The 23,946-nt window shown below is 42.9% G+C and overlaps 1 protein-coding gene across 1 annotated transcript in view; it reads left to right on the forward strand.

Annotated features, from left to right (window-relative positions):
- Positions 1 to 19,681: 19,681 nt before the first annotated feature.
- Positions 19,682 to 23,946, forward strand: part of DGKG (diacylglycerol kinase gamma) — a 115,705-nt gene continuing 111,440 nt past the window's right edge. Inside the window, exon 1 of the mRNA XM_035132701.2 lies at positions 19,682 to 21,024. The gene's annotated coding sequence lies outside the window, so the exon portion shown is untranslated. The remainder of the gene's footprint in view (positions 21,025 to 23,946) is intronic.

The following is a 23,946-nucleotide window of genomic DNA, read 5'->3' on the forward strand; positions in this document are numbered from 1 at the left end:
TATCTTTATGCCCAGGCAAAAACCTGAAACTGTGTCACTCTAGTTGTATATGCAGCCAGCGGCATAGCTAGCCGCCTGGCTGCTTGGGGTGCCAAATAACAATAACAATAACAATTTTTTATTTATACCCCGACCTCCCCAGTCGAAACCGGGTTCAGGGTGGGGGGCGGGGTGTCTGTCGCGCGCATGCATCATGACGCAGGTGTCATAACACACGACACGCGGTGCGCGGCGCATGCACACACAGGAGGCGTGCGCCATGGCGCCGCAGCAAACCCTGCAAGCAAGCCGCGGAGTGAGGCAGCCTCAGTTGCATCGGGGCTCATCCTCCATGGCGGTGGCCGCATCGCGCAGTGGCGGCGGCCGTCGGAGGTGGTCAGCCCCGTCCAGCCTGCTGCCCGGGGCGCCGCCCCCCGTCCCCCTATTACTACGCCACTGCATGCAGCACTCTCACCAATACACCATACAGGAGATCACTTTAGAGCATGCTGCCTTTGATCCTCCACAGCCACTATGCAGATATTGTGAACAGGCCACTTTAAAGATCAAGGCCACATCCGCACTATAGGGGTATCTGAGAAATTTATTCTGTGAGGGGAATGGAGGTCTCGTAACACCTCTCAACACCCTTAACAAACTACAGTTCCCAGGATTCTTTGGGGGAAGCGATGACTGTTTAAAGTCGCATGATACTGCTTTAAATGTACTGTATAGTGCATAGGGTTCAACTTGCATTTACCATTTTAAAGACGTTTATTTGTTTTTCGTTAACAGGAACATTAATAAACTGTGTTCAATAAAGTAACAAGTAGAAGTTCCTACACAGTGAACAAAGTGGGGATTACTTCTGAGTAGAACTGCACTGGTTCATGAGAGTTGCTATAACGTTTGCTGGATTATAACATAACACTTTAGTTTCTTCAATATAATTAACGATCTGTTTTATAATCCCACCAGCTCTCCTGCTCTATTGTATAATTGGTTAGGTAGATCTTACTCAACAAGGGCTCATCCACACTTCCCGTTTGCCCTATAGTTTCTAGGCACAGGTCCCTGCTTTCCCCAGGAAATCTCACTCTAGTACTGAGTCGGAACCAACAGCAATTCATGTTTTCCAGGATTCATTGTAAAGGGTGGATTTTCACAGGAAAAGCACCAGGGCAAAAAAACCAAGTGCTTTAACCTATCTTTCTAGATGTTTCTTTATGAATCCATCATATTTATTGTTCTCATTTGAGCCACCCCCAATTTAGAAATACTGAACGTAATTCTGAGATGTGATCAATACTGAGGTCATTGCTAACTAAGGCATTTTTCATAGGCTTTTGTGAATTTTTTTAAAAAATGCAATCTACTACTTTTTTGTTTTTGTTTTGGCAAAAGAATCATATCGACTGTGTTTCCTTTGGGATCTATGACACTACTCTGATCTTTTTCTCTAATACTGCTATCGAACTTGTAATCTTCGGCTGGTTTCTGTCCATTTGACATTTCTGAAACATTACAGTTTACACTTGTCCTTAGTTATTGGATTTCACATCATTGCTTCCAGATCAGTTCTTCAGTTTACGAAATTCATCCAGAGCAGTATCTCATGTTCCATCTTGCTATGCAATCTGCCCATCTGTCAATAATTCTGCCGCCTCTACCCAAATCGGGGGGAAATAATAAACAGTATGGCAGTCAGAACAGATCCTACAAACTAAACTGAGATCTCCTATCATCTGAACACTGGATAGCTATCACCTATATGCCCTTATGTAATGAGCTTGCAGAATGCTTACCTAGAGGAAAGGATTCTTACATTTTCCTCCTTGAGTCGCCCACCATGTTTACTCAACTTGTTTGTGAAAATGTTATTTATTTCAATTTCAAGCTTGTGCCAGCCTGAATGCTAGGGGTGAGATTAAAATAAAAGAACATATAAGTTGCCTGTTAATAACAATAACAATAACAAAAACATCCTCTCCCACCAGGTGCTATTTTTCTAGAAAAAGAGGTGCTGGAGCTCACCATGAATGCCTCCCTTGTTCTCTTATAATGGCAATGGCACCCACCTGAGAGATGGCAGGACTGAGTTCTGGCTGAAAAAAGCCCTGCAAGTCTCACCTTGTGAGGGGGCAACCAAAATTAGGACCATGGCACATGGGGAAGAGGGTTTAGCCTCTCCACACATGCCATAGTCACAACAAAAATTGCCTCCGTGAAGCTATTTGACACAGGATGGAAACTGCTGTTAATGCTATACTTTCATCATATGAAGAGCACATTCAGGAGATCAAGGAGCAGCAGGGCTCCACTGCTCTGTGTCCACACATTAGATTTAGGTGTCTGCATGGGTGAACCCCATACTCTTTGTTGTTCCAGCACCTCCAGAACCACATTATTCCAGAACCACATATGATGAACCAATATGCACTCCAATTGTACTGTTTATGGGATAAGAGCCCCTTTGGACTTCATATGCGTCAGCCACACACAACCTTAGTTCCCAACCTGTACAAGGGAATTAACAGGAAGTCATGAACTGGTTCTGTTTAAAGAATTCCTGCTCCAGACAAGTCATTTTCCCACAAGGAAGGAGACAAGTTTGGGGCAGGTGGGGAGAGTTGCAAAGGAGAGAGCTTAGGGCAGAACTGAGGTGGTCTCTGAACATGATCACCTTAGGGGGAGGATCAGTCCCTGCTGTGTTGCCCTTAAAATACTGCTGCCTGGAGCAATGGCCTGGGCTGCTTGTCCACTTGCACTGACCCTACTGAGAAAGGACACAAAACCAGCACATTCTTTCAGTATTAACTAATTGTCTTCATGTGTGTGTTATATTTCCCATGAATACTCCAAAGGAGGATGACAGAAAGCCAATGGCTGCAAATGTTTGCATTCACAAGTCTAGCAAATCAGAAACGCTTTCTCAATAGGCTGAAATGTGTCATTGGTATGCCAAATTCTTTCTCAGCAGAGCTTCTGATAAGACCTCACATGCTAAACTAAACCCACATACCTGCCTTTCAACTTGAAAGGAACCATTCGTTTTTCAGGACTTAGGGGTCAGCAGTAACTTTTCCCTATTTAATTCATATCCCATTTGTGCAGCACAAGGTGGCAGATATATATATTCAGTAATATGGGCAAAGCAGTCGTCATAGGCTCAGAGACACTCTCTTCATTATTATTACTTCATACGTTCCCCAGACTAAACCTTGATCCATTGATACAGCTTCTGGAGCTAAGCCTTGGTTTGTCCTAGCTAAACCTGAGCTAAACCTGGGTTTGTCGACATTTGTCCTGTAGCACTGTCCAGTTCAACACTCTTCCTCCTTATACCTGACGGCCCAGTTCTTATTGCACTTTCATTACTGAGCATCCGACAACAATAGAATCCTGAAATATAAAATGGCTGGGGAGAACACAACCAAAGCTAACAAATCAAACTCTGCTCTGGCACAATGCCCCGGTGTTCAAAGGAGTTGCAGCAGGGAAGAAGCAGGGATAAAGGCTTGTGTGCCAGTTGCTACCTGCCAATCAGAGCCTCTTAGTTATTTTTTTGCACATATATAAGTAGCTTTTAGGCACTGAGCTCTAAGCCCAGCTGTACAGTAGGTGTAGCTGAAGTGGCCATTATATCCACAGCAGGTGTCCTACTCAGGCAATTATTTTGGGAACATTAGTGCTTTCAGATCCTTGCCACCCTGCCTAAAAATCGTGACCAAAGAAATCACCGAGTACCTAGTGGGCACCAGAAACCATGAATAATAAGTAGCCTGGATTTATAAAGGATATAGTTCTTCAGAAAAACATGCTTTTCTTTTCTTATGACAGGACTACAAAACCAATTGCTGGAGGGGATGCAATAGTGTCATAAATATATGCCTTTTCGAAGCACACTCGTTCTCTCACACCCCTGACACCTCACGTACAAAATAATTTTTGTGTTGCCAGGGTTGGATCCTCCCAAAAGGGTTATGAGCTGTATGGGAGTGGGGGGGGGGAGTCTCCAGCTCCCCCTAAAAAAAGAAGAATTTGTGCTCATGTGTATATGGTAATTTATTTATTTAAATACATGGGTTGCTTTTTATATACATTATAAACCTACTGATTAGTAAAATGCATTGTGCCATGTGGATTGTGCACATACCTGTATCATATAGCAGGACCATTTTTGAAAACAGGTGAAATGACCAAAAACGTTCCTCGTCTTATTACACCTTTTTGAAATGCAACTCTGCAATTCATTTAAATTTATGATAAAGGAGGAAAAAAACTGCTGTCAGATACAGTGAAGAGTTGCCTTTCCTTAATATGTAGAGAGCCAGCTTTTATTTACTACAGTTGATTCACCTTCTAAATTCTGCCACCAAATACAGTGGTACCTCGGTTTATGAACACAATTGGTTCCAGAAGTCTGTTCATAAACTGAAGCGTTCATAAACTGAAGCGAACTTTCCCATTGAAAGTAATGGAAAGTGAATTAATCCGTTCCAGACGGTCCGCGGAGTAAGCGTTCATAAACTGAAGCAAACTTTCCCATTGAAAGTAATGGAAAGTGGATTAATCCGTTCCAGACGGGTCCGCGGAGTACTTAAACTGAAGCGTTCATAAACTGAAGCAAACTTTCCCATTGAAAGTAATGGAAAGTGAATTAATCCGTTCCAGATGGGTCCGCAGCGTTCATAAACCGAAAATTCATAAACTGAGGTGTTCATAAACCGAGGTTCCACTGTATCTGTACTAAGCTGTACTGTTTACCAATACCCAGTAGCTGTGATATTTTACATGTGATACCAAACCAGCCAAAGACTCTTTTATAATTAAATCAAAGTAACAAAATATTCTGTATTTATTATAAACTATAAATGTAAAATAAGGTAAATACTATATTTCAGTTGTTTATGGGGCTTTTTAAGACTTAAAGGTAAAGGGACCCCTGACCATTAGGTCCAGTTGTGACCGACACTGGGGTTGCGGCGCTCATCTTGCATTCTTGGCCGAGGGAGCCGGCATACAGCTTCCAGATCATATGGCCAGCATGACAAAACCGCTTCTGGCGAACCAGAGCAGCGCACGGAAATGCCGTTTACCTACTTGCACTTTGACATGCTTTCGAACTGCTAGGTTGGCAGGAGCTGGGAACGAGCAATGGGAGTTGACCCCGTTGTGGGGATTCGAACCGCCGACCTTCTGATCAGCAAGCCCTAGGCTCTGTGGTTTAACGCACAGCGCCACCCGCGTCTTGCAGTAATAATGTTACTGTATATTTAAATTACAGTTACAGATGTTTATGTAAGGCTGGCTGGAAAAGTGTATTCAACTTACATGCCAAGTACCCTCCAGTCCCTCTGCCCTGGTCAATCTCACCACCAGGTATTGTGGACCACACCTGGTTTTGTTTGAGCCAGGCTTGCAGGCAGCTATCACTCTGGTCAGTTGCAGAAGCTCCTTACTGAATCCCTCTCATGCTCTTATGGCCTTTCTTCCAATCTTTGGCTTCAGCCTGTGATTTAGCTCTACACTACCAGGATTTCCCTATCCTCGATAGCCTCTTACCATCTCACTTACACTTCAGCTCCAGCCTCAGCTTGTTCTTCACAGCCAGTCTTCTGTCTTCATTCTTGTCTTCTTCTTCATCTCTCTCAGCAGTGGCAGAACAAGCCTATTCATGTTCCAACCAGTCTATCCTTCAACCAATCAGATTGGTATGGAACTCTCCTACTCATCAGACCACTTACCCCATGCAATGAGTGGCCAAGAATGTCTACCTAGTAAACCAATTAGAAGTGTAATTTTGCAATCCCCACCTCTCAGTATTTAAAAGAACCCAGTTTCTCCCCAGACCAGACATATAACTAAACAACAGCCAGCTCTCAGCCACCAAGGTATACTTAGTATTTCAAAGTTAACCCATCATGTTATATGATCCCACATACCCATACATAGTATCTAAACCAGGCATGTCCAAAGTCCGTTTCGGGGGCCTAAGCCTAATCTGGCCCGCTGGTCGATTTAATCTGCCCCCCGGCAGTATATGTCCTGGGATAATATCCTAAAAAAAAGCTCAGCAACTTTGGGGTAAAATTGTGAAAAAAGCTCAGCAACTTTGGGTTAAAATTGTGAAAAAAAACTCAACAACTTTGGTCAGCCCTCACGCACGTTCACTTCATCAAATCTGGCCCTCTTTGAAAAAAGTTTGGGCACCCCTGAATTCTAAACCAAACCCTGTTCTAGTAAGTACCTTTTAAAAGGTGAGTTCTCCACAATTACCAGTGTAATGGGGTGGGAAAGCATGTTACTACATAATGCTATCTAACTACTTGGAACCTAACCTTGAGCTTTGAATTTTCATTCTTTCTTTTATGTGCTTTCACAGCCACCAATCAAACTGTTCATAAGTCACCCCCACCCTGCCCCAAGCAAGTGACGGCAGGGACGTGGGTTGCTTGTGCACTGTTGTGAACACAAATTTTAAAGAACATTCTGCTTGGCTGGAAAAAAAATATATTATATTCACAGATGTCCGGAGGTCTTAGACAGAGAGCACTACTGATATCCTCTGAGACGTACCGTATTTCAAGATATCTTAGAAGCCAAAGGCAGCTTGGTCAAACTGTTAGTATTCTGGTAGGCTCTGGTCATAGAAGTAATACACAATGAATTGCCAGCCCTCCATCATTATGATCAACATTCCTGATGCAGTTTCCCTTCAAGAACACAGATCGTTCTAAAGATTAATGCATTGAAACACTACAATCAGAGATTTATGAGGACAGACAATTTTGAAATAAATGGTGGGATACCGGTAACTCACAAGGAGTAAATGTACTGATGTACCAGGTACATAACCTCTACTCTTTTTTCTTTTTTTATTTATACCCTGCCCTTCCCAGTTTAAAAACCGGGCTCAGGGCAGCTAACAGCAAATATAAAACACTGATTAAAATGCGACTTAAAAACAGCATAGAATACAACATAAAATGCAGCATCAATATCAATACAATTCTAGAATACAGGGGTCATTTGGCGGGGGGGGGGGGGGACAACCAGTCAGTAGACATCGAGCCAGCAAGGAGGTGTGTGAATAAGAATTTAAATGTGGGGTCCCAGAAAGGGTTTCTTCATAGAAGAGGAAAGGGAAAAGGGAATAGAGGATCAGGCTAATTCAAATTGAAGCTCCTCTGGGGCTTATGCCATCAGCCACAGTGGCAGAAGAAGGATACAGCAGCTGCAATGTATTATTTGATGAAACCATATTATCCTGTTTAAAAAGTGGACAGTGACATCCATCAAATTCAGTTTAGGGATGGAAGAGAAATTGAATTCAGTTCGCATTTAAAGGTGAAGCTATCAAATCTGCACTTTCTGAAACAATAAGGGAACCAAAACATAGCGATCCTTCAAAAATTCACACTTATCCAACCAATGTTTGGGAAAAAATACATGCATTAGGGGAAATGGCTTCCAAAAATGTGTACATTAATTAAAACTGCATACAAAAATGTGTTTATAATGAGAAATTTGCACCAAAATGCTGCTGGTTTTTTGTTTTTGTTTTAATTGCAAACTGCTTCAGAAATCTGGAGAACTGAGTTTAAAACTGGGAAAACAAGAAACGGACGGAACCAAAACTGGCAGGTCCATCCCTAGTGACCACTCAAAATAGGCATGTTTTTGAGGCAGTGCATTGTGGGATACCAAAGCAAAATCCTTGCAACACATGGAAACATTCCAGCTATAAATTGCAAATGTCAAATGACTTTATATTTCTGGGGATATATTCAGTGTAGCATGAATTGCAGACCAAATACAGAGTGTTGTTGTCATGGAAGCAGGTTGCTGTATTGGAGTCCTGTCTTTCATAAGATTCAGATCATGAGGTGATTGGTTATCATATGCAGCAGGACAGACATTCTGGAAAAGTGAGAGAAGCTATACAGATGTCCACACATTCAACTGTACATTTTAGTAGAAAAAAGATAGGGAAGTCTGAGGTAGAAGAATGGACTAAGTTGCCTCAGGCTGCAGGGTTGAGGGATTCCAGTTCTGACTGCTTTTGCAAGTAGAAATCAAATAGAAGAAAAGAAAAAGAAAAGACCCTGCAAAGCGAAAGACTTTGCTTGAGCATTGGCTTGCAGTTGTGGTGTCCCGTTTGCATTAAGTCACTAAAACAGGGCATTTTTTAAAAAAAGTTTATAGTTTTCCTCCAGTCTGAATAACTACAGCCCATCCTACCACCTTGTTCTGCTGCATGTACAGACCAGGCCCATCACTCCAGTAGCTAATGTGTGGTAAAATTCTCCTTATGACTGTTGTGAAAAAGAGAAAGCTGACCCTGAGGTAGTTTTTGGTCATCAGTGTGGGGTCTGAGTCCCAGTCAGTCTTTCTTTCTGGGGTTCAGCTGTGACAGCTTTCCTTATTAACTAGTAAGCAACCTGAGGTGTGAAGCACGGAGAAAATTACTTTGTGCTGGAGAGATCTCTGCCTTCCAGTACTTGCATCAGGGTTAGCATCATCAAGCACCTTCCAAGGTCTGTGCCTTAGGCTGGGGCATAGCTGCCAAGTCTCCCATTTCCCCCGGCAAATCCCCATCTTTCCAGCTGTTCCTAGCTGAAAAAACGGATTTTTTTGTTTCCCCCCGGTTTATTCTGGCACGGTGGCCATTTTGGAACTGGGCGGAGCATGCTCAGAAGCGACTTTTGATGCTGCTCTGCCCAGTTCCAAAATGGCTGCAGTGCGACTTCTGGTGCGGTGGCCATTTTGGAACTGGGCAAAGCAGCATCAAAAGTCACTTCTGAGCATGCTCCGCCCAGTTCCAAAATGGCGGCAGCTCTGCTTCCGGTCTGCTATTTCCGGCCCGGTCCCTTATTTCTCTGACAGCAACTTGGCAGGTATGGGCCGGGGGGCCACTGGAGCTTCCTGCTCCTTGCTGTTGCTGAGCAAGCAAGCAATATGAGGAGTGGTGGGAAGGAGCAGTAACCTCTTTTTATCCTTGTCTCATTTCCCTGGGAGGTAGGGTGGATTAGCAAAGAAATGGGCGGTGGCCACAGCAACAAGGAGGAGGGTGTGAGCACTTTAAGTGACGGGGGGGGGCACCAAGACCAACTCGCCTTAATTTCCTCCAACACCTGAAACTCTCATTGGTGCCCTGAGGCAACAATCAGCACCTCTGTTACCAGCTTACTAATTACTATATTACATGTTGTAGAAATATACGGCTGGACATTAAGAAAATATGGGTAGGCCCAACATCCCCTGCAAAGAGCCAGGGTGGTGTGGTGCATACCCTCTAACATGTCGCTGCGGAAAACCAGGACACGCATTTTCTCTCTCACAGGAGTGGGAAGAAAAGGAAATGACCCCACATTTGCCACCCTGAGTTATTGAAATGAAAAGGGAGGCTAGAAATGTGATGACGAAAAACAACAACAGGGTTTCTGAAGAACAGAAGGTTTATGCTCCAAACAGGAGAGGACTTTAGTAATATGGCACCCTGAGCGAGGGCACAATTTGGGGCGATAAATATTTATTTGGCACCCTCCCCCTCTTGCCTTTCCTTCTGCACATGCTGTCAATTGCACTACATCATAGTTGCAGCAATTCAATTGCCCATCTGTCTGGGGCCTTTGAGTAGATACCTATATAAATATAGGTGGTGGTGGTGTTGTCATGCACCCCCTCAGCTTGGCACCCTAGGCAGGGGAATCACCTGGGCTGCCCAAAATCCAGTGCTGCTTAAAAATAAACGTACCTGCCAATACAGGAGTCATTTAGGCCAGGGAAGGGAACCCCGTGGCCCTCCAGAGGTTGTTGAACCCCAACTCCCATAAACTAGGGTTTCCATATTTCAAGATGTAAATATCCAGACATGATTTCTCGGTTTACTTGCCAAAGATCCAGGACAATCCACCGCCTTCCAGAAATTCCCCCCAGAATTCACTTCCCCCTTTGAAATCCGGGTAACGTCCAGGGAATCCTGGACATATGGCATCCCTACATAAGCCTCAGCTAGGATAACCAATGTCATGGCTGGTGGGAGGCATAGTCTTCATGCAACATCTGGAAAGCCATAGGTTCCTCATCCCTGGTTTAGCCAATGAGATAAATGTAACCTTAAATAAATTATCTAATCAAATTCTCTCTCAGGGCTGTAATCGTATTCTCTCTCGGGGCAACTCAGGCAGGTCTGTGGCCTCCTTGATTATATTATTTCCCAGGCCCCTGTCCTGAATTTCCAACTTACGTTTAAAAATAAATTATCTGACCCAATTACTTGTGGAGAGAGATATAAAGGAAAGTGTGCAGGCAGGATCCTACCCAACGGCTGAGTAAGAAGCAACAATATTCCAGTGCCTCAGCCCATGAGCGCGGAGTTGCCAAGATAACTGACAAGCACCAGGCACTTACTCTTAAATGTCATAATAACACTGATTCTCGTGTTGTTAATAATATTTTATGCACATAAATCACTTGAATGTATTCACTGTTGGGTACTGATTCTACCCACCCCACCATCCATGATGTCCTCGTAGACACCCCCCCACCACTTCCCCTTGACATTAATGATTAATTAATTAATTAATTAATTAAATTTCTATCCCACCTATCTTCCCAGAGGAGCCCGTGGCAGCCAACAGCAAACGCCGAAGCAGTGCGATTAAAAATAAAACATTTAAAAGCGTTAAGGAACATGTGAGAGACATTGAAAAACAACCACATATTCTCACTGCTAATAATTTCGTGGCTGCCAAGAAGAGTGTCTTTCAGCTATCAATTGCCTGAGCAAATAGGAACATTTTAGAATTCCTCCTAAATGTTAATGAGAGAGACAGACACCCCTCACCAGAGAACTTTCACCAAGAAGGCTGTGTCATGATCAGTGCCAAGTAGGCAGTACCAGTGGTGATACCCCCAACAGGGCTCCATCTGCTGACCACAGGTTATGCCCACTATTGACGGATGACATTTCCAGATTATACCTGGTATCACTGCCAATGGGCAGAAACATCACTGCCACCCAAATCAGCCATTGTTAGACAAAGGGTGCATAGAGTAGTACCAGCATCGTTTCGAACAGCAGGATAACAGGAGCATGGCCATTCTGGAGGACTGAGCTCAAAGATCCCCTCCCACTATTGAGTGTAAAGGTATTGTACGTACAGTGGTACCTCTACTTACGAATGTTTCTACTTACGAATGGAGCTCCGTCCGCCATCTTGGATGTGGTCTAGATAGGATTTTTTCTACTTACAAATTTTTAGATAGGGTTGCTTCTACTTACGAATTTTTTCTCCCAATGCATTCCTATGGGATTCGACTTACAAATTTTTTCGACTTATGAATGTGCATTCGGAACACATTAAATTCGTAAGTAGAGGTACCACTGTACGTCTCAGTGGAGGGCTTGTTTATTTGTTTGTTGCATTTATATCCCGCTTTCGTTCCTCCAATGAGCTCAAGGTAGCGTACATAAGTCTCCCTCTACCCATTTTATTCTCACAACAACCCTTTGAGGTAGGTTAGGCTGAGAGTGAGCGACTAGCCCAGTATCACTCAGGGAGTTTCATGGTTGAGTGGGGATTTGAACCCTGGTCTCTCCCAGGCGGGGTTGCTATATGTCCTCTTTTTCCAGGACACGTCCTCTTTTCCTTTTTAAAATTTTATTAAATTTTATTGCTTTTCCATACATCATGAAACCACCAGCACCAATACAGCAAAATAAATACAAAAACAAAATTAAGTATCACATCTTTATTGTCTATTTTTATATTCTTTTTTCTTCCCTAAAACTAAAAAGAGTAAAAAAAGAAAAAAGAGAAAGAATATATATATACTGTGTGTGTGTGTATGTGTGTGTGTGTGTGTGTGTGTGTGTATATATACTTTTTAAATATTCCATTGTGACTTCCTGTCATTACCCAGTGTATATACTTTGTCTTTAAATTGAATGTACTCAAAATATTTGCCTTTCCTATAACCATTTATCTAATACATTCTGAGAACACTATCTCGCCTTCCTTTATAATTCGTCTTCGTATTCTTCCTTGATCACTCGAATGTTAGCATTAGTATTATTACTATATTTTCGAACATATTTCCTGTAACTATCCCATTTCTGCACAAATTTGTTTCGTGTTTCCTCTGAGATTGCTTGTCAGTTGTGCCATCTCGGCGAATTCCTGTAATTTGCTTTGCCAATCTGTAATTTTAGGAACCCCCTTTTCCTTCCAACCTCTAGCTACTAGAATTCGGGCCGCAGCCGTTGCGTATAAGAATATTTCCCTTGATTGTTTTGGAATGTCCTTATTTACTATGCTCAGTAGAAATGCCTCTGGTTTTTTTGGTAAAGGTTATTCCCACCATCTTTTTAAATTCACCGTATATTTCCCCCCAGAATATCTTAATCTTACCACATGTCCACCACATGTGGAACATGTCTCCGTTATTCCCTCCACACCTCCAGCACACATTCGCTAAGTTCTTATACATTTCTGATAGCCTGGAAGGAGTGAGATACCATGTCCTCTTTTCCATGGGTAGAGTTGTCCTAGCGACCCATAGTTAAAAGTAGAAGTCGCAAAAGCTGTCCTCTTTTTTACTCTTCAAAATATGGCAACCCTACGGGCCTGGTCCTGGTCTAGCACACTAACCGCTACCCCACGTTAGGTCTCACAGCTGCAATCCTACATACATTTTCCTGGGAGTTGACCTTAATGGACTTCATGGCGTTTACTTCTTAGTAGACATGTGCAGGATTGTGCTGCACATCTAGAGCCCAAAGAGGACCTCAGTGTTATAACAACTTCACAATCAGAGATGGACTGACCATCCAAACCTTCTATGAATAGCAAGAATTATTGCTCCAAAGCTTTAAATTTCAGCAAAAATGGGGCCCATTTTTTATTCTTGTCTCATGGTTGTCTGCTAGCCAACAGAATAATGATTCATTTCTTAATAGTGCTTAAAAGTGAATGGAAACTATTAATTAATCGCAGGAAGGAACTCGACTAGCTAATAGTAATTAGAAATCTCCACAGCACACAGGAGGAGTGATTTCTGGGTCCAGCCAATATGGCTTTTCTATAGCTAACAGAAACAAATGATTCATAGCATCAGAGCTTTCAACAAGCAGCAAAGTCGTGATCTGATAAGGTGTCGCTGGAAACAAGTGTCACAATAATGGTGTAGCTATACCTCAGAAAAAATATTACCACACCATAGTATGCATCTGAATAATCTCACTTACCTGGGAGTAAACTCCATTGGGTTCAGTAGGACTTACTTCTGAGTAGTTAGGACTGCACTGCAAATTTGGGAATTAAGTATATACTTTGGTGAACATACTTATGGCCTGCTATGGCTGTACATGTTTTTATGTAGGTTCCAACAATATGCAACATCTAAACCAAGTTGGTTGCTTAATGGGTTGCTGTTAGAGTTAAAAATATTTTTTTTAATCTGCTAAATTTCAAGGCACAAGGAAAACCCATATAACTTTTTTTTGTGGGGGAGGGGAAGTGAAATAATCCTTTTCAAGGTAATACCATAAGTAATACTGAAAATAATACAAATAATACTTGTATTACTGTCAAGAAAAGAAGAAATTAATACACACAGAGGAAGAACAGGGAAATTCATATATTCACATGTACCCATGGAAGATTTTTTTACATGTTTCCCACAAACCTGCATTTTATTCCCCCTACCAGGCTTTTTTTGGGGGGGGGGGAGGGGAGGTTGATTTTTCTTAAAAATATTTCTGGGATTTTACTGGTTCCTCATATCATAAATTGTTCATCTCCCCTACCCAGCCTTCAGCATGTTATTAGATTCTCAGCAAAAAAACAGAGGGAATCAGAAGCAAGGTAATGGAGAAGAGCTGAAAAACACATGAAATATAAGCATTCGGATCAAAAGCAAGTTGTGGGTGAATGTACATGTGTGTGTTATGTTACGCAAATGAGGTGAGTCTTCCCCATCAACTTCTCGTCAGCTTAAGACATAATTGCTCTTTTTCAGCGTTTTGAAGTCAGAACCCCCTCTATATATATTCTAAAATGAATATAGTGCAATATGATTAGATATAAATAATACAACATGCCTGAAATAGTGTCGCCTCTTGGCATTAAAGCATGCACGTCATGGAAAGAAAGGGGAAAAGCTTTTTATCTATTTTGGCATATTTTGTTTGCTGTGGTTTGTTTTGTTCCTTAGGAAAATTCAACCTTTGCCATGAAGGAAAATGCTCAGAACCTTCATTTGTTTTGTTTTTGAAGGAAATTAACAGAGAGATGAGAGAGAGAGAGAGAAAGAGGAAGCTTTTGACTGAAGGGCTGCCATAATAACACACTTGAGGGTTGGTTGTCTGAGCACACCAGGCCCTCCTGTTTTGGGAGCAGAACACAGCCTCAGTTGTGATGTCAAGGGACTGGTCTTGCATTAGGAAAGAGGAAAACATTGCAATGGCCCTTCAGTTTTCTCCATGTTCTGTATATTCTTGTGACTTACATATGGACAATATATTTTCAGAAACATGGTAGCATTCTTGTCTCTCTGTCTCTTGTAGCAATAAATGTCCACTAGGGCAGAACTTAAATGATCGCCCAGCTTTACCAACCACTTCTTAGGCTGTATAAGAAATTTCATGCATATCAGTTAATATCTTGACCCTCCTCCATGAAAATAGCTGTTTGCTTGGCTGTTTTCCTGTCATGAAGGCTGAAATTTCAGTTCAGTGGAGCAGGGTCAAGATATTAACTGATATGCATGAAATTTCAGATATAGCTATATAATCCCTAGTTTAGTAAGATAAGACCTTTTGAGCAGGCATTTTCAAAAAAAAGTTTTTTATGAACTGCCCTATGCCTTACCCTCCGCTGGGCTTCCCTCCCCACACACACCTCCAGTCTCCGTTGTTGTGTCTTTATCCGTTGTGTGTCCTGGCTGAGGGGAAAAACAGAAGAAGGATGGCCATCAGTCAGGGATGGTCTAGTTGTCAAAATTTATCTTTTCCCCACCTCCCGTCTCCATTGTTGTGTGTCCTGGCTGAGGGGAGAAACAGAAGACGGGTGGCCATCGGTCAGGGATAGTCTAGTTGAGATTCCTGCATTGCCCCCAGGGGTTTGGCTAGATGACCCTCAGGGGTCCCTTCAAACTCTACAATTCTCTGGTGCAGGCTTGTGCAGAGTTTTAGGTACAGGTTGGATGCAAGGGGTGCATAGGATTGCAGCCCATCTTACGCACCGCCGGCTTGGGAATAAGTCCCACTGATCATGATGAGACTAGATTGCTGCTGTGCAGTCCTGTTTTTTAAATAAATGTTTTCCTTTTCAGATAATACAGAGCATGGTGAAATCACAATAAATAAAACCTCCCCTTCAGTAGTTTCAAGCGCTACTACAGGTTCCACATAATACCGTATCTGTACTGCATTGTTTACTGTGACAGCACCTGCACTTTGGAACTCCCCGCCTATTGCAACAAAGCACGTGCCTTTGCTAGACTCTTTTCGGGCACCTGCTAAAAGCATTCTTCTTTAGGCAAGCATACCTAGATGCTTAGGAAGTTGAAGTAATTTTAATCTTAATATTTTAGCTTTTGTATGTCTTAAGGTAGGATTGTTAATTTTTCTTGATTTTGCAGCTGTGGTGTTTTTTGTTTTGGTAAACCACTTTCCAGGTTTTTTAAAATAAATTTTATTAAATAAACAAACGATAAATATAAATCAAATAACACAAGCCAAAACACAATCCATCCTGTAGATTTAAGTATCTGTCCATAGTCGCCTACTTGTTATCAGAGGCCCAGAATCCACATTCCTTTGTAAGAAAATACGAAATAAGGTGTGTGTGTGTGGGGGGGGTGACAAGTAATTTTCCGCGCTGGGTATCACCTGACCTTCCTACGCCTCTGAGTATACCCAGAGGTAGCTGCTAAAATAAGAGATCTCCCCAGCAAGGAGTTCAACCAGTGCCCTTATGATAAAGACGGATACATTTTGTATGATTAAGAGAACCACTAAGTCATCGCTAGTGGCAAGGTCCAATTTTCATGCCCTGGTTTAGAGTTAAAAACAGTTAACAGAAGTTAATAATGAAGAGTCTTGTGGCAGCTTAAGTACTAACAAATTTATTATGGAATAAACTTTCATGGACTAGGGTCCACTTCAACAGATGCAAATATAATTTCCAGAGGGTCTCTTGCAGCGAACTACAGTCTAATTCAACAGATGCACCCTCTGGAAATGATATTTGATTTTGGGCTTGTCCGCACTTCTGCTTTTCCTGTGCCTGGAAAGCCCAGGCCTGAGCGGTTTTCCCAGGGAAAAGCCACTCTTTAGTGCTCAGTCGGAGCAAATGGCAATTTGGGCTTTCTCCGGCTGTTTGCTCCAACTGAGCACTAAAGAGCAGTTTTCCTCAGGGGAAAGCAGTGGGACAAGAGGAAGGATGGGTAAGCCATTAGTTTCACAAAAGAAGATTCTTATTCTACTCTATCACATGGGTGCACATGCATTGTCTTAAAAAAGAACACAAATATGAATCTACCTGCTACCATTGCCCTATCGCCAGCATGACCCCTTGTAATTGCATCATAGGTATCTTAGTTATATTGTGTGCAGTATTGCTTATCTACCGTATGTTGCTTCTAGTGTATTTGGTTTGCACAATCTCTCTTTTGTAAAGAATTTTTAAAGCACCCATTCTTTTAATTGTAATTTGTTTTAACTGTTGCATTTTTACACTGCTGTGACCTACATTGAGGTTTGGTGGTGATGAGAGGGTTCATAAAGCATCATCTCTTTTTTTTACTGTACATCTAATGCATGCACAGCCCCCATTATCCATGCACAGACTTGAGCTAGAGTAACCCAATTACCTCTTAGGATGTGTGAGCAGTGGGCTTGCCACCCTTAGAGTGACCTTTGTTATTAAGGCTTTAACTGAAAGCCAGTGGTAAACTCAAACCAGGAACTCTGCCAGCAGGGCCCAGGCCTTTTAAGGCCAAGCTACAAGTAACATTAGATACGTATTTGCACTTAATACACACAGGGTTTGTTTTCCGAAGATGCAAATAGCATCAGCTGGGTGTGGGGCTGATAATTAAGTGTTGAGTGTTACCCTTTCCTCCCATGTTGTGGTTCTGATGAAGCTGGTGCTTGTTTCAGGGGGAAATCCCCCATTGTTGGCAACGCTTCAAACTTTCTGAACCAAAAGGAGAGGCAGAAATGCTTTTAATAAAATGAATTAAACATGACATGGCAACTGAACTAAAATGGAAAGCACTTTAGCTGACCCCAAAGGGTCCCAGGAGGCACAGGAAACTGTCACTTTACTGAAGCCAAGCAGACCTCCTGGAAGCCACATGTATGGAAAAGGTGAAATGAAAATATAAATGAATGAATGAATGGTGTTGGTGTTGGTGTAGCAAACCCTGGCTAGAAAAACAGCAAGCGTGAGTCTTTGCTCTCTTTGCTTGCAAGGCCAATTGCGTGTGGAGGTCCCCAAAACCACCCCTCAAATAACTCACACTATAGACAGAATTTTTGTTTAATGGTTTTTGGCATGAATTTGGCCACGACTTTTATTGAATACAAATCAAACCAGTGAGTGGTTGCGTAGGCATTGGTTCTCCAACTGTCACCTAAGGACAGAAATAAACTCGCCTTTTCAACAAGGGGAAACCCTACAGGGAGAGACAGGGAGTCGGGTCCAATAGGCTCTCCCCTCTCCCCTCAGGCTCCCAGGGGCTCATGCGTGTTGCTCGTCCCCTACCAGGGATATGGACACTGCATAGAGCCCCTGTATTCCTGACTGGAATTTCCCCTAACTTAAGCTTTAACACAAGGGGCCAACAAAGTCAATAGACCCCATATACAAGCAATAACCAATGCCTAACCACCAACCTTACAAGTTGTGACTTATTTGCTATGCAGTAGGCAAAAACCAGATGGCACCAGCCAATCAGCCAAATGGAAAAATTCCTACCAGGCCCCTGAATACAGGCGACCCCATGAGAGGCACAGCAATGTCAACACAGAGGCCTAAAAACAGTGGAGGGAGGGTGGGGATCCGAAATGCAGCCAAAGAGAAAGAGAAACCTCTTTCCTTTGCTTTTAAACCCAGGGGGCTGACCCACAAAATCGCAACATCAGAATTTGCCCAGCAACAGAGGAGTGACCACTCATGCCCCCACCTTTGGACTCAGGAGTGGTTTCTTAAGCCCCCACCGCAAATCGTGCTCACCATGATGGTGAACCCGCATTGCCATTGCTGCAGACTTGAGGGGGAGATAAATCGGACTCACTGGCCACTAGTGAAGTTTCCATTGTGAAAGTAGGAAAAGCATCCTGGTCTTGGCAATGCCCTAAAATGCTTAACTCAGAAATGATACACCAGTCCAGTATGTTGAGCTTATTATGGCAATTGTTCCCGCGGGCTTACGTTTTATTTTGCCCCCTTAATTTACTAAGTATTTTGATGATCTTCATGACAATCCTGAGAAGTTAAGGGGGCAAACTGGTTGTATGCACATGTCTGCTAAGCACATGATTAGCCATCCAGCTGCGAAACAGGGGTTGTGGAGACTCACTTTGATCAAAATGAGCAGGCTGGTGTGGGAACCAAAATCTGCCCTGCCTCTCACAGCTGCTTTGAACTGTTTCCCCCCAGCCCAGATTCAATACCAGAAGGTCTCCTTGATCAACATGCAGCTCTAAGTCTAGACATGTGGCATTTCACATGTTTTTGTTGCAGCACAGCATGTTGGAACAAAATGATCTCCTCATGCTTCACACCAGTACAAATTTTCAGCACCGTAAACAAGGCTAACCCTACTTGCCAGAGGGTTTCTGTAAAGATCCTTAGGGCAGCAATATTAGTTGAATAATCAGTCACATCCATCAGTTAAAACTTTTCCATCAACTAAAAGTGTGCCTCTGATTAATCAGCCAGTTTTTCAAAAATACATATAGTGTGTGTTTGTTTGTTTGTGTGTGTGTGCAAAACAAACAAACAAACAACCCTGCAGGTGTCACGCTTAAGAGAAAACGCAGTGTGTGTTCTTCCTGTTGTGACAAATGTGTGCATCATCAAACGGATGGCTACTCAGAAGTAAGTCCTACTGAATTCTGTGGGGTTTATGCCCAGAGAAGCATTCAGGATTGCAGCCAAAAAGCATGCTTTGCCCCATAAAGCTATTGTTTTTCTCATATGCAGTTAACCAAGATTCCTTCAACTGGGTTACAGCCCTAGAGATAATGTAGGTCATACATGTTTTACACAGATGCCACAAGGAGACACTGAATAGATCATTGATACTGACATGGTCTTACTTTTGCTGAAATCTGTATAGATGTAATTAGAACGGGAAAAAGAAAGTGCAGTTACTGCTGTTTGTCAAATTCAGTTGCCTGCTCTCTCTAAAAAGAGCCCATCAATTGACTGGCAATAACCTCGCCCACCTAGGTGAGGTTACATCTTAGTTGTGCAACCAGAATAAGTAAAGCCTCTTAGCAGGGGAGTCAGACAGCCGTGTGACATGGTTAACAATCTGTGGACATGCATCAAAACAAGCATGCACCGAATACCAATTCGCACTGCTTGTGGATCTCTGAGGACTTTTTACAGGAGTGGCACAGATCTTTAACAAGGGATGGGTGTGGTCAGTCATGGGGCATGCATCTCTGTGTCCCAAGGGGAGGGAGTGAGGCTCTTCAGCAAGGCTCATCCACAAGGAAGCTTTCTGTTCCTCTTTGTTCTGCACTCTAGCACAAAACTTGAAGTATCTGCCCAAAAAAGAGGCAGGTATTGACAGTGACACATCGTATTTCCAAGCTTCTAGGCATCAAGCAAAGTAGGAACTTGCACATCACCCTTGAAGAGAAATGCCCAAGTTCTACCCATAATGGGAGTGGATATAGATATTGGAAGGGCTGAAGCGGAGCAAATGCAGACCCAACACTGGGAACAGAAACTCCTTTCGAATGAGTCTTGATCCAATTTAACAAGCATAACTTTGAAGTGGGATGATGATGATGATTAAGCAAGGACAGAGAACACTGGACTGTCAGCCAGCAACATTCTCCATGTGGGTGCTACAGGAGGCCAGCTTTCAGAATTCTGTTTCCAGGCACCTAGGGGGAAAAAAGAGAGGGCTACCCTCCAAACCAGTCTGAATGAGCTTAGCTGTGCTCTGAATCCCTGCTGGCGATCTGGCCTTGACATCTGAGCCTGGGGGTTCTCCCACTTAGCATTTACACAAGTCCAGATGAAATCTAATGACAAATTGAAGTGAATTAACTAGAAATGGGGAGGCAATTCAATTTGCGTTATGAATTTAAGGGAGTGCTTAGGAGGTGGGGACAACACTCCACCAAGGCTTTCCATGGGTGTCTTATAGAACTCTTGCTGTGTGTAAACAGACTCACTCCTGCTTAGCCTTAACAAGCAAAACATTTCAGCACACGATGAAGTAACAAAAAGAGAGAGAGAGAGAGAGAGAGAGAACCATCGAAGAGGATGGATGTTTCCCTAGCTCATTCTCTGCAGTCGTGGCTGGGTGGGGGAACTCTTTTCCGTTCCTGCTGAGAAGACAGAGCCAGCGTGTTGCCTGAAGGATCCAGGAGGTACAGCTTAGATGCAACCTTGTTTTTTTGGCAGAAAGAAAATATTGCAGCTAGGGATTGGGAGCCACCTTAAAAGTGGTAGCTAGAGCTGTCAGGCTGAGTGGGGAAGCGCTCAGACCAAGGGAGACAGCAGTTGCCAGCAAAGACAAGCTCTATCCACAACAGCACAGCAAGCAGCCTGGAAGAAGAAAACAGACATTGCTCCCAAGCACTCCTTGTATGCTTGCCTGCATTTCCTGACACCCAAGAAGCCACCCAGCCAGCTAAGCCTCCTGGATTATAAGGGCCAAGGCTACAGATGACAGGCTTGGGCATTCAAAGCCATCTGCTCTGTTTATTTGGTTGCCCTAAGTAAAAGGGAAGAAAAGGAAGGGAGGAAAGGAAAGGAAAGCAAGCTTCTGACAACTCGAAAGGTAAGGCTGAAAAACACTTTAAAAAGCAGCCTAGCTGTGCACGTGTGTGTGTGTGTGTGTGCTTGAAGCTGATGCATGTTTATTTCACCGGAGCCCATGTTGCAGACAAATAGCGAAGCTCTGGCTGGTGTCTTACAGTGTGGGGAGTTGGTCTGCAGTAGAACTGAAAGGAGGATGTAGCTTGAAGACTGCAGCAGGATGTCTGGGAGGTTCGTCTTTAATTCAGCTGCAGTTTAATAGTCTGTTGCGTCTAGTGCAATGTAAAAAGACACTGGGCACTTGATGCTATTAACATACAGACACGGTGCCTGGTGTCGGAGCTCGTTAGGAAGGAAATGAGTGTCCGTTAACTGGACTGGAAGGAAAGCTGTTGTGAGAGAATGATGGAAGGTGGGTAGAAGAAACAAGAGCAGCCCCCTCCCAGGGGAAACTTTGCTCTCCAGAGATTAAATACAGCTTCTGGTTTAGAGAGATAGTAGATGTGGGCTTCCTTCCACACACAATTTTTCTCACTGGTTTGCTAAGATGTATAAAAATGGGAATCTTCCTTAACCTGCTAGGGTCCTGGAGATTCACCTGTTCATGTGAAGTTTTGCCACTGCTGTTTTGCAATGCAAAAGCAGCATAGTTTCAGCTGGCTGAAAATCTGATCCTGTTTTGTTTACTAATGTCACATCTGCAAGGTGGGCTTTTGCAAGTCATATTCTATACAATCCCATTATGGGACAGAAGGAGAATAGCCAGATGCAAAAGAGGATAGAGCACTTTTGACAAGCAACTGCCTGCTGAAATTCCCTCTTCTCCACAGCTATTAAAGGTGCAGGAGCTGTGGCCTTTGCTCTGTTGTATCTGGCACTGCCTTACAAAGGAGGTATCTGTTTAACCAGGAATGGTATGGTGATTTCCTACCTACCAACCCCATTTCAAATGACTCTTACAGTCCTAACAATGTCTGCAACAGGTGAGGGGCAGGTAAACAGGGTACAGTGGAGCATAGAGATTTGATATTTATCGACGTGTACTTGTGTGTAAGCAGCACATCATCCAAGGGGCAATTAACATGATGCATTGTTGTGGTCAAGTTGATTAGATCCAAGCTAAATTTAGCATGTGGTTATTATGTACGTAGTTTCATCTTGAACCCAGTTTGGCACTTAGACCATAATGCTGATTTAAATCTGCTGATCGCCAGGTGCTTTGTGGCTAATGCATGTTGAACTGCAAATTGAGCATGAAAGTTAAATGGTCAGAGTCTCATTTCCCTGCCTTGATCCACTCAGCACATAGTCCCACCAGGTCTTCAAGTTTTCACAACTAAGATTCCACACTTTCAATATGGAGCTCAAACCACACAATCCATGGAAAATACTGGCATATTTTTATACTTCAGTGAAGGCCATAGAATGAGCCCAGCAGTGGACTTTCCTAGCTGGGTTACGATGTCACCCAAATACCTTCATAAGCAAACCTCCTGGGGACTCAACAGGGAGCTTTCTGTATGCAAACCGTGAGTTGTAGTGCTCCCTTCCCATTACTGGAAGCAAACACATGCTAGTAGATTCAGGAACTGCAGTACAGAGCCACATCAAAAGTGTTCTGGAATTGTTATCAACATTCTTTTCTAGGGATGGCACAACCCAACCTGGGTTTGGAGGTGGCAAGTTTCAATCTGCCCAGAAACAGCACCTTCAGGAAGCCAAATGAATGGTGGTCTAACTTGATACTCCCATCTCCAAGCTGACTGATATTTTTACAGGCTATTTTTAGGCAAGCACCGGTGTTGGACAATGTGCCATTTTAAATTTACATATCTAACAAAATTAACAGAAGCAAATTACACCTTTTCTTTCTAGGGAGATGGCAATCTATGATTTTAGTCCAGGAATTGCGTCATCTCCACCCACCCTCCGCTGGCTTAATGGAACTTGGCAATTAGCAAAACTAATCAAAATGGCTCTATTTCCAATGTTTGCTAAAATCTTCAACATGTGAAGTAGGTATCCTAATTAGCCTCAACTTAGCAGACAAATAAAAGCTTTTTTTTTTGCCAAATTTAAACCCTATTGCTTTCCATGAGAAAGTTAGGCATGTAGTTAAATATTTCCACTGAAATTAATGGGACTTAGTCCAGTTAATGTCAAGCACGTTTACGTTCCATTGATTTTAGTGGAAAATGTTTAAGTGCATCCTTAACTCTCTCAGGGAAATCAATTGGATTTAAAAATGCTTAACTCTGAATTGTCTCTCTGGGGCCATTTGAGCAGCACCCACTGATTCTCTGCAGGTATCTCCTCAGGTGCTTAAAGTGTTTGGGTTCCCTTCCGTTAGCATTTTATGAGAAATTGAGCAGCCTTATTCCTATGAGGGCATCAACTGAATGAAGCCTTGGCCATTGTTATAGTTTGCATAGCATTTTCTGTTGTACTTTTAAAGTCACCATCACATTCACCCCCATAACAGCCTTTATGAGTGAAAGAACTGACTTTGAGGTGCTCTCCTTGACATATGGAGCATTCACAGCTCAGCAAAGATTTGAACTTGCTTCCCTCTGGCTTATGTTGATGGCTTTTCAGTCACTGGGTCTACAGCTACCTGATTTCAGACCAACTGCAGACATTCTTCTCTGAGACAAGAACAGCTAAGCCATCTGGCTATTATGTCCACACAGTGTGAAAAATTAACTTTGGAAGATAATTCATGATTTTGCAAAGGAAAAGACCAGAAAAACAAAGCTTTCTTCCTGAATTGGTCTGCTTATAAAATGTTTGCAGCTGCATTGGTCCCTTAGGATGGAGGGAGGAGGAATCAAAACAGTACCTTTATTAGTGCCAACCAAAAAAATGACAGAATAGTCAGCAAGCTTTATAAGCCTCATACTTCATGCTGGAAGTTATGTTAAAAACAGAGGAGGGGTATTTGGGG

Source organism: Zootoca vivipara, chromosome 5 (assembly GCF_963506605.1).
Source record: "Zootoca vivipara chromosome 5, rZooViv1.1, whole genome shotgun sequence".
In the NCBI taxonomy this organism is placed as follows: Eukaryota; Metazoa; Chordata; class Lepidosauria; order Squamata; family Lacertidae; genus Zootoca; species Zootoca vivipara.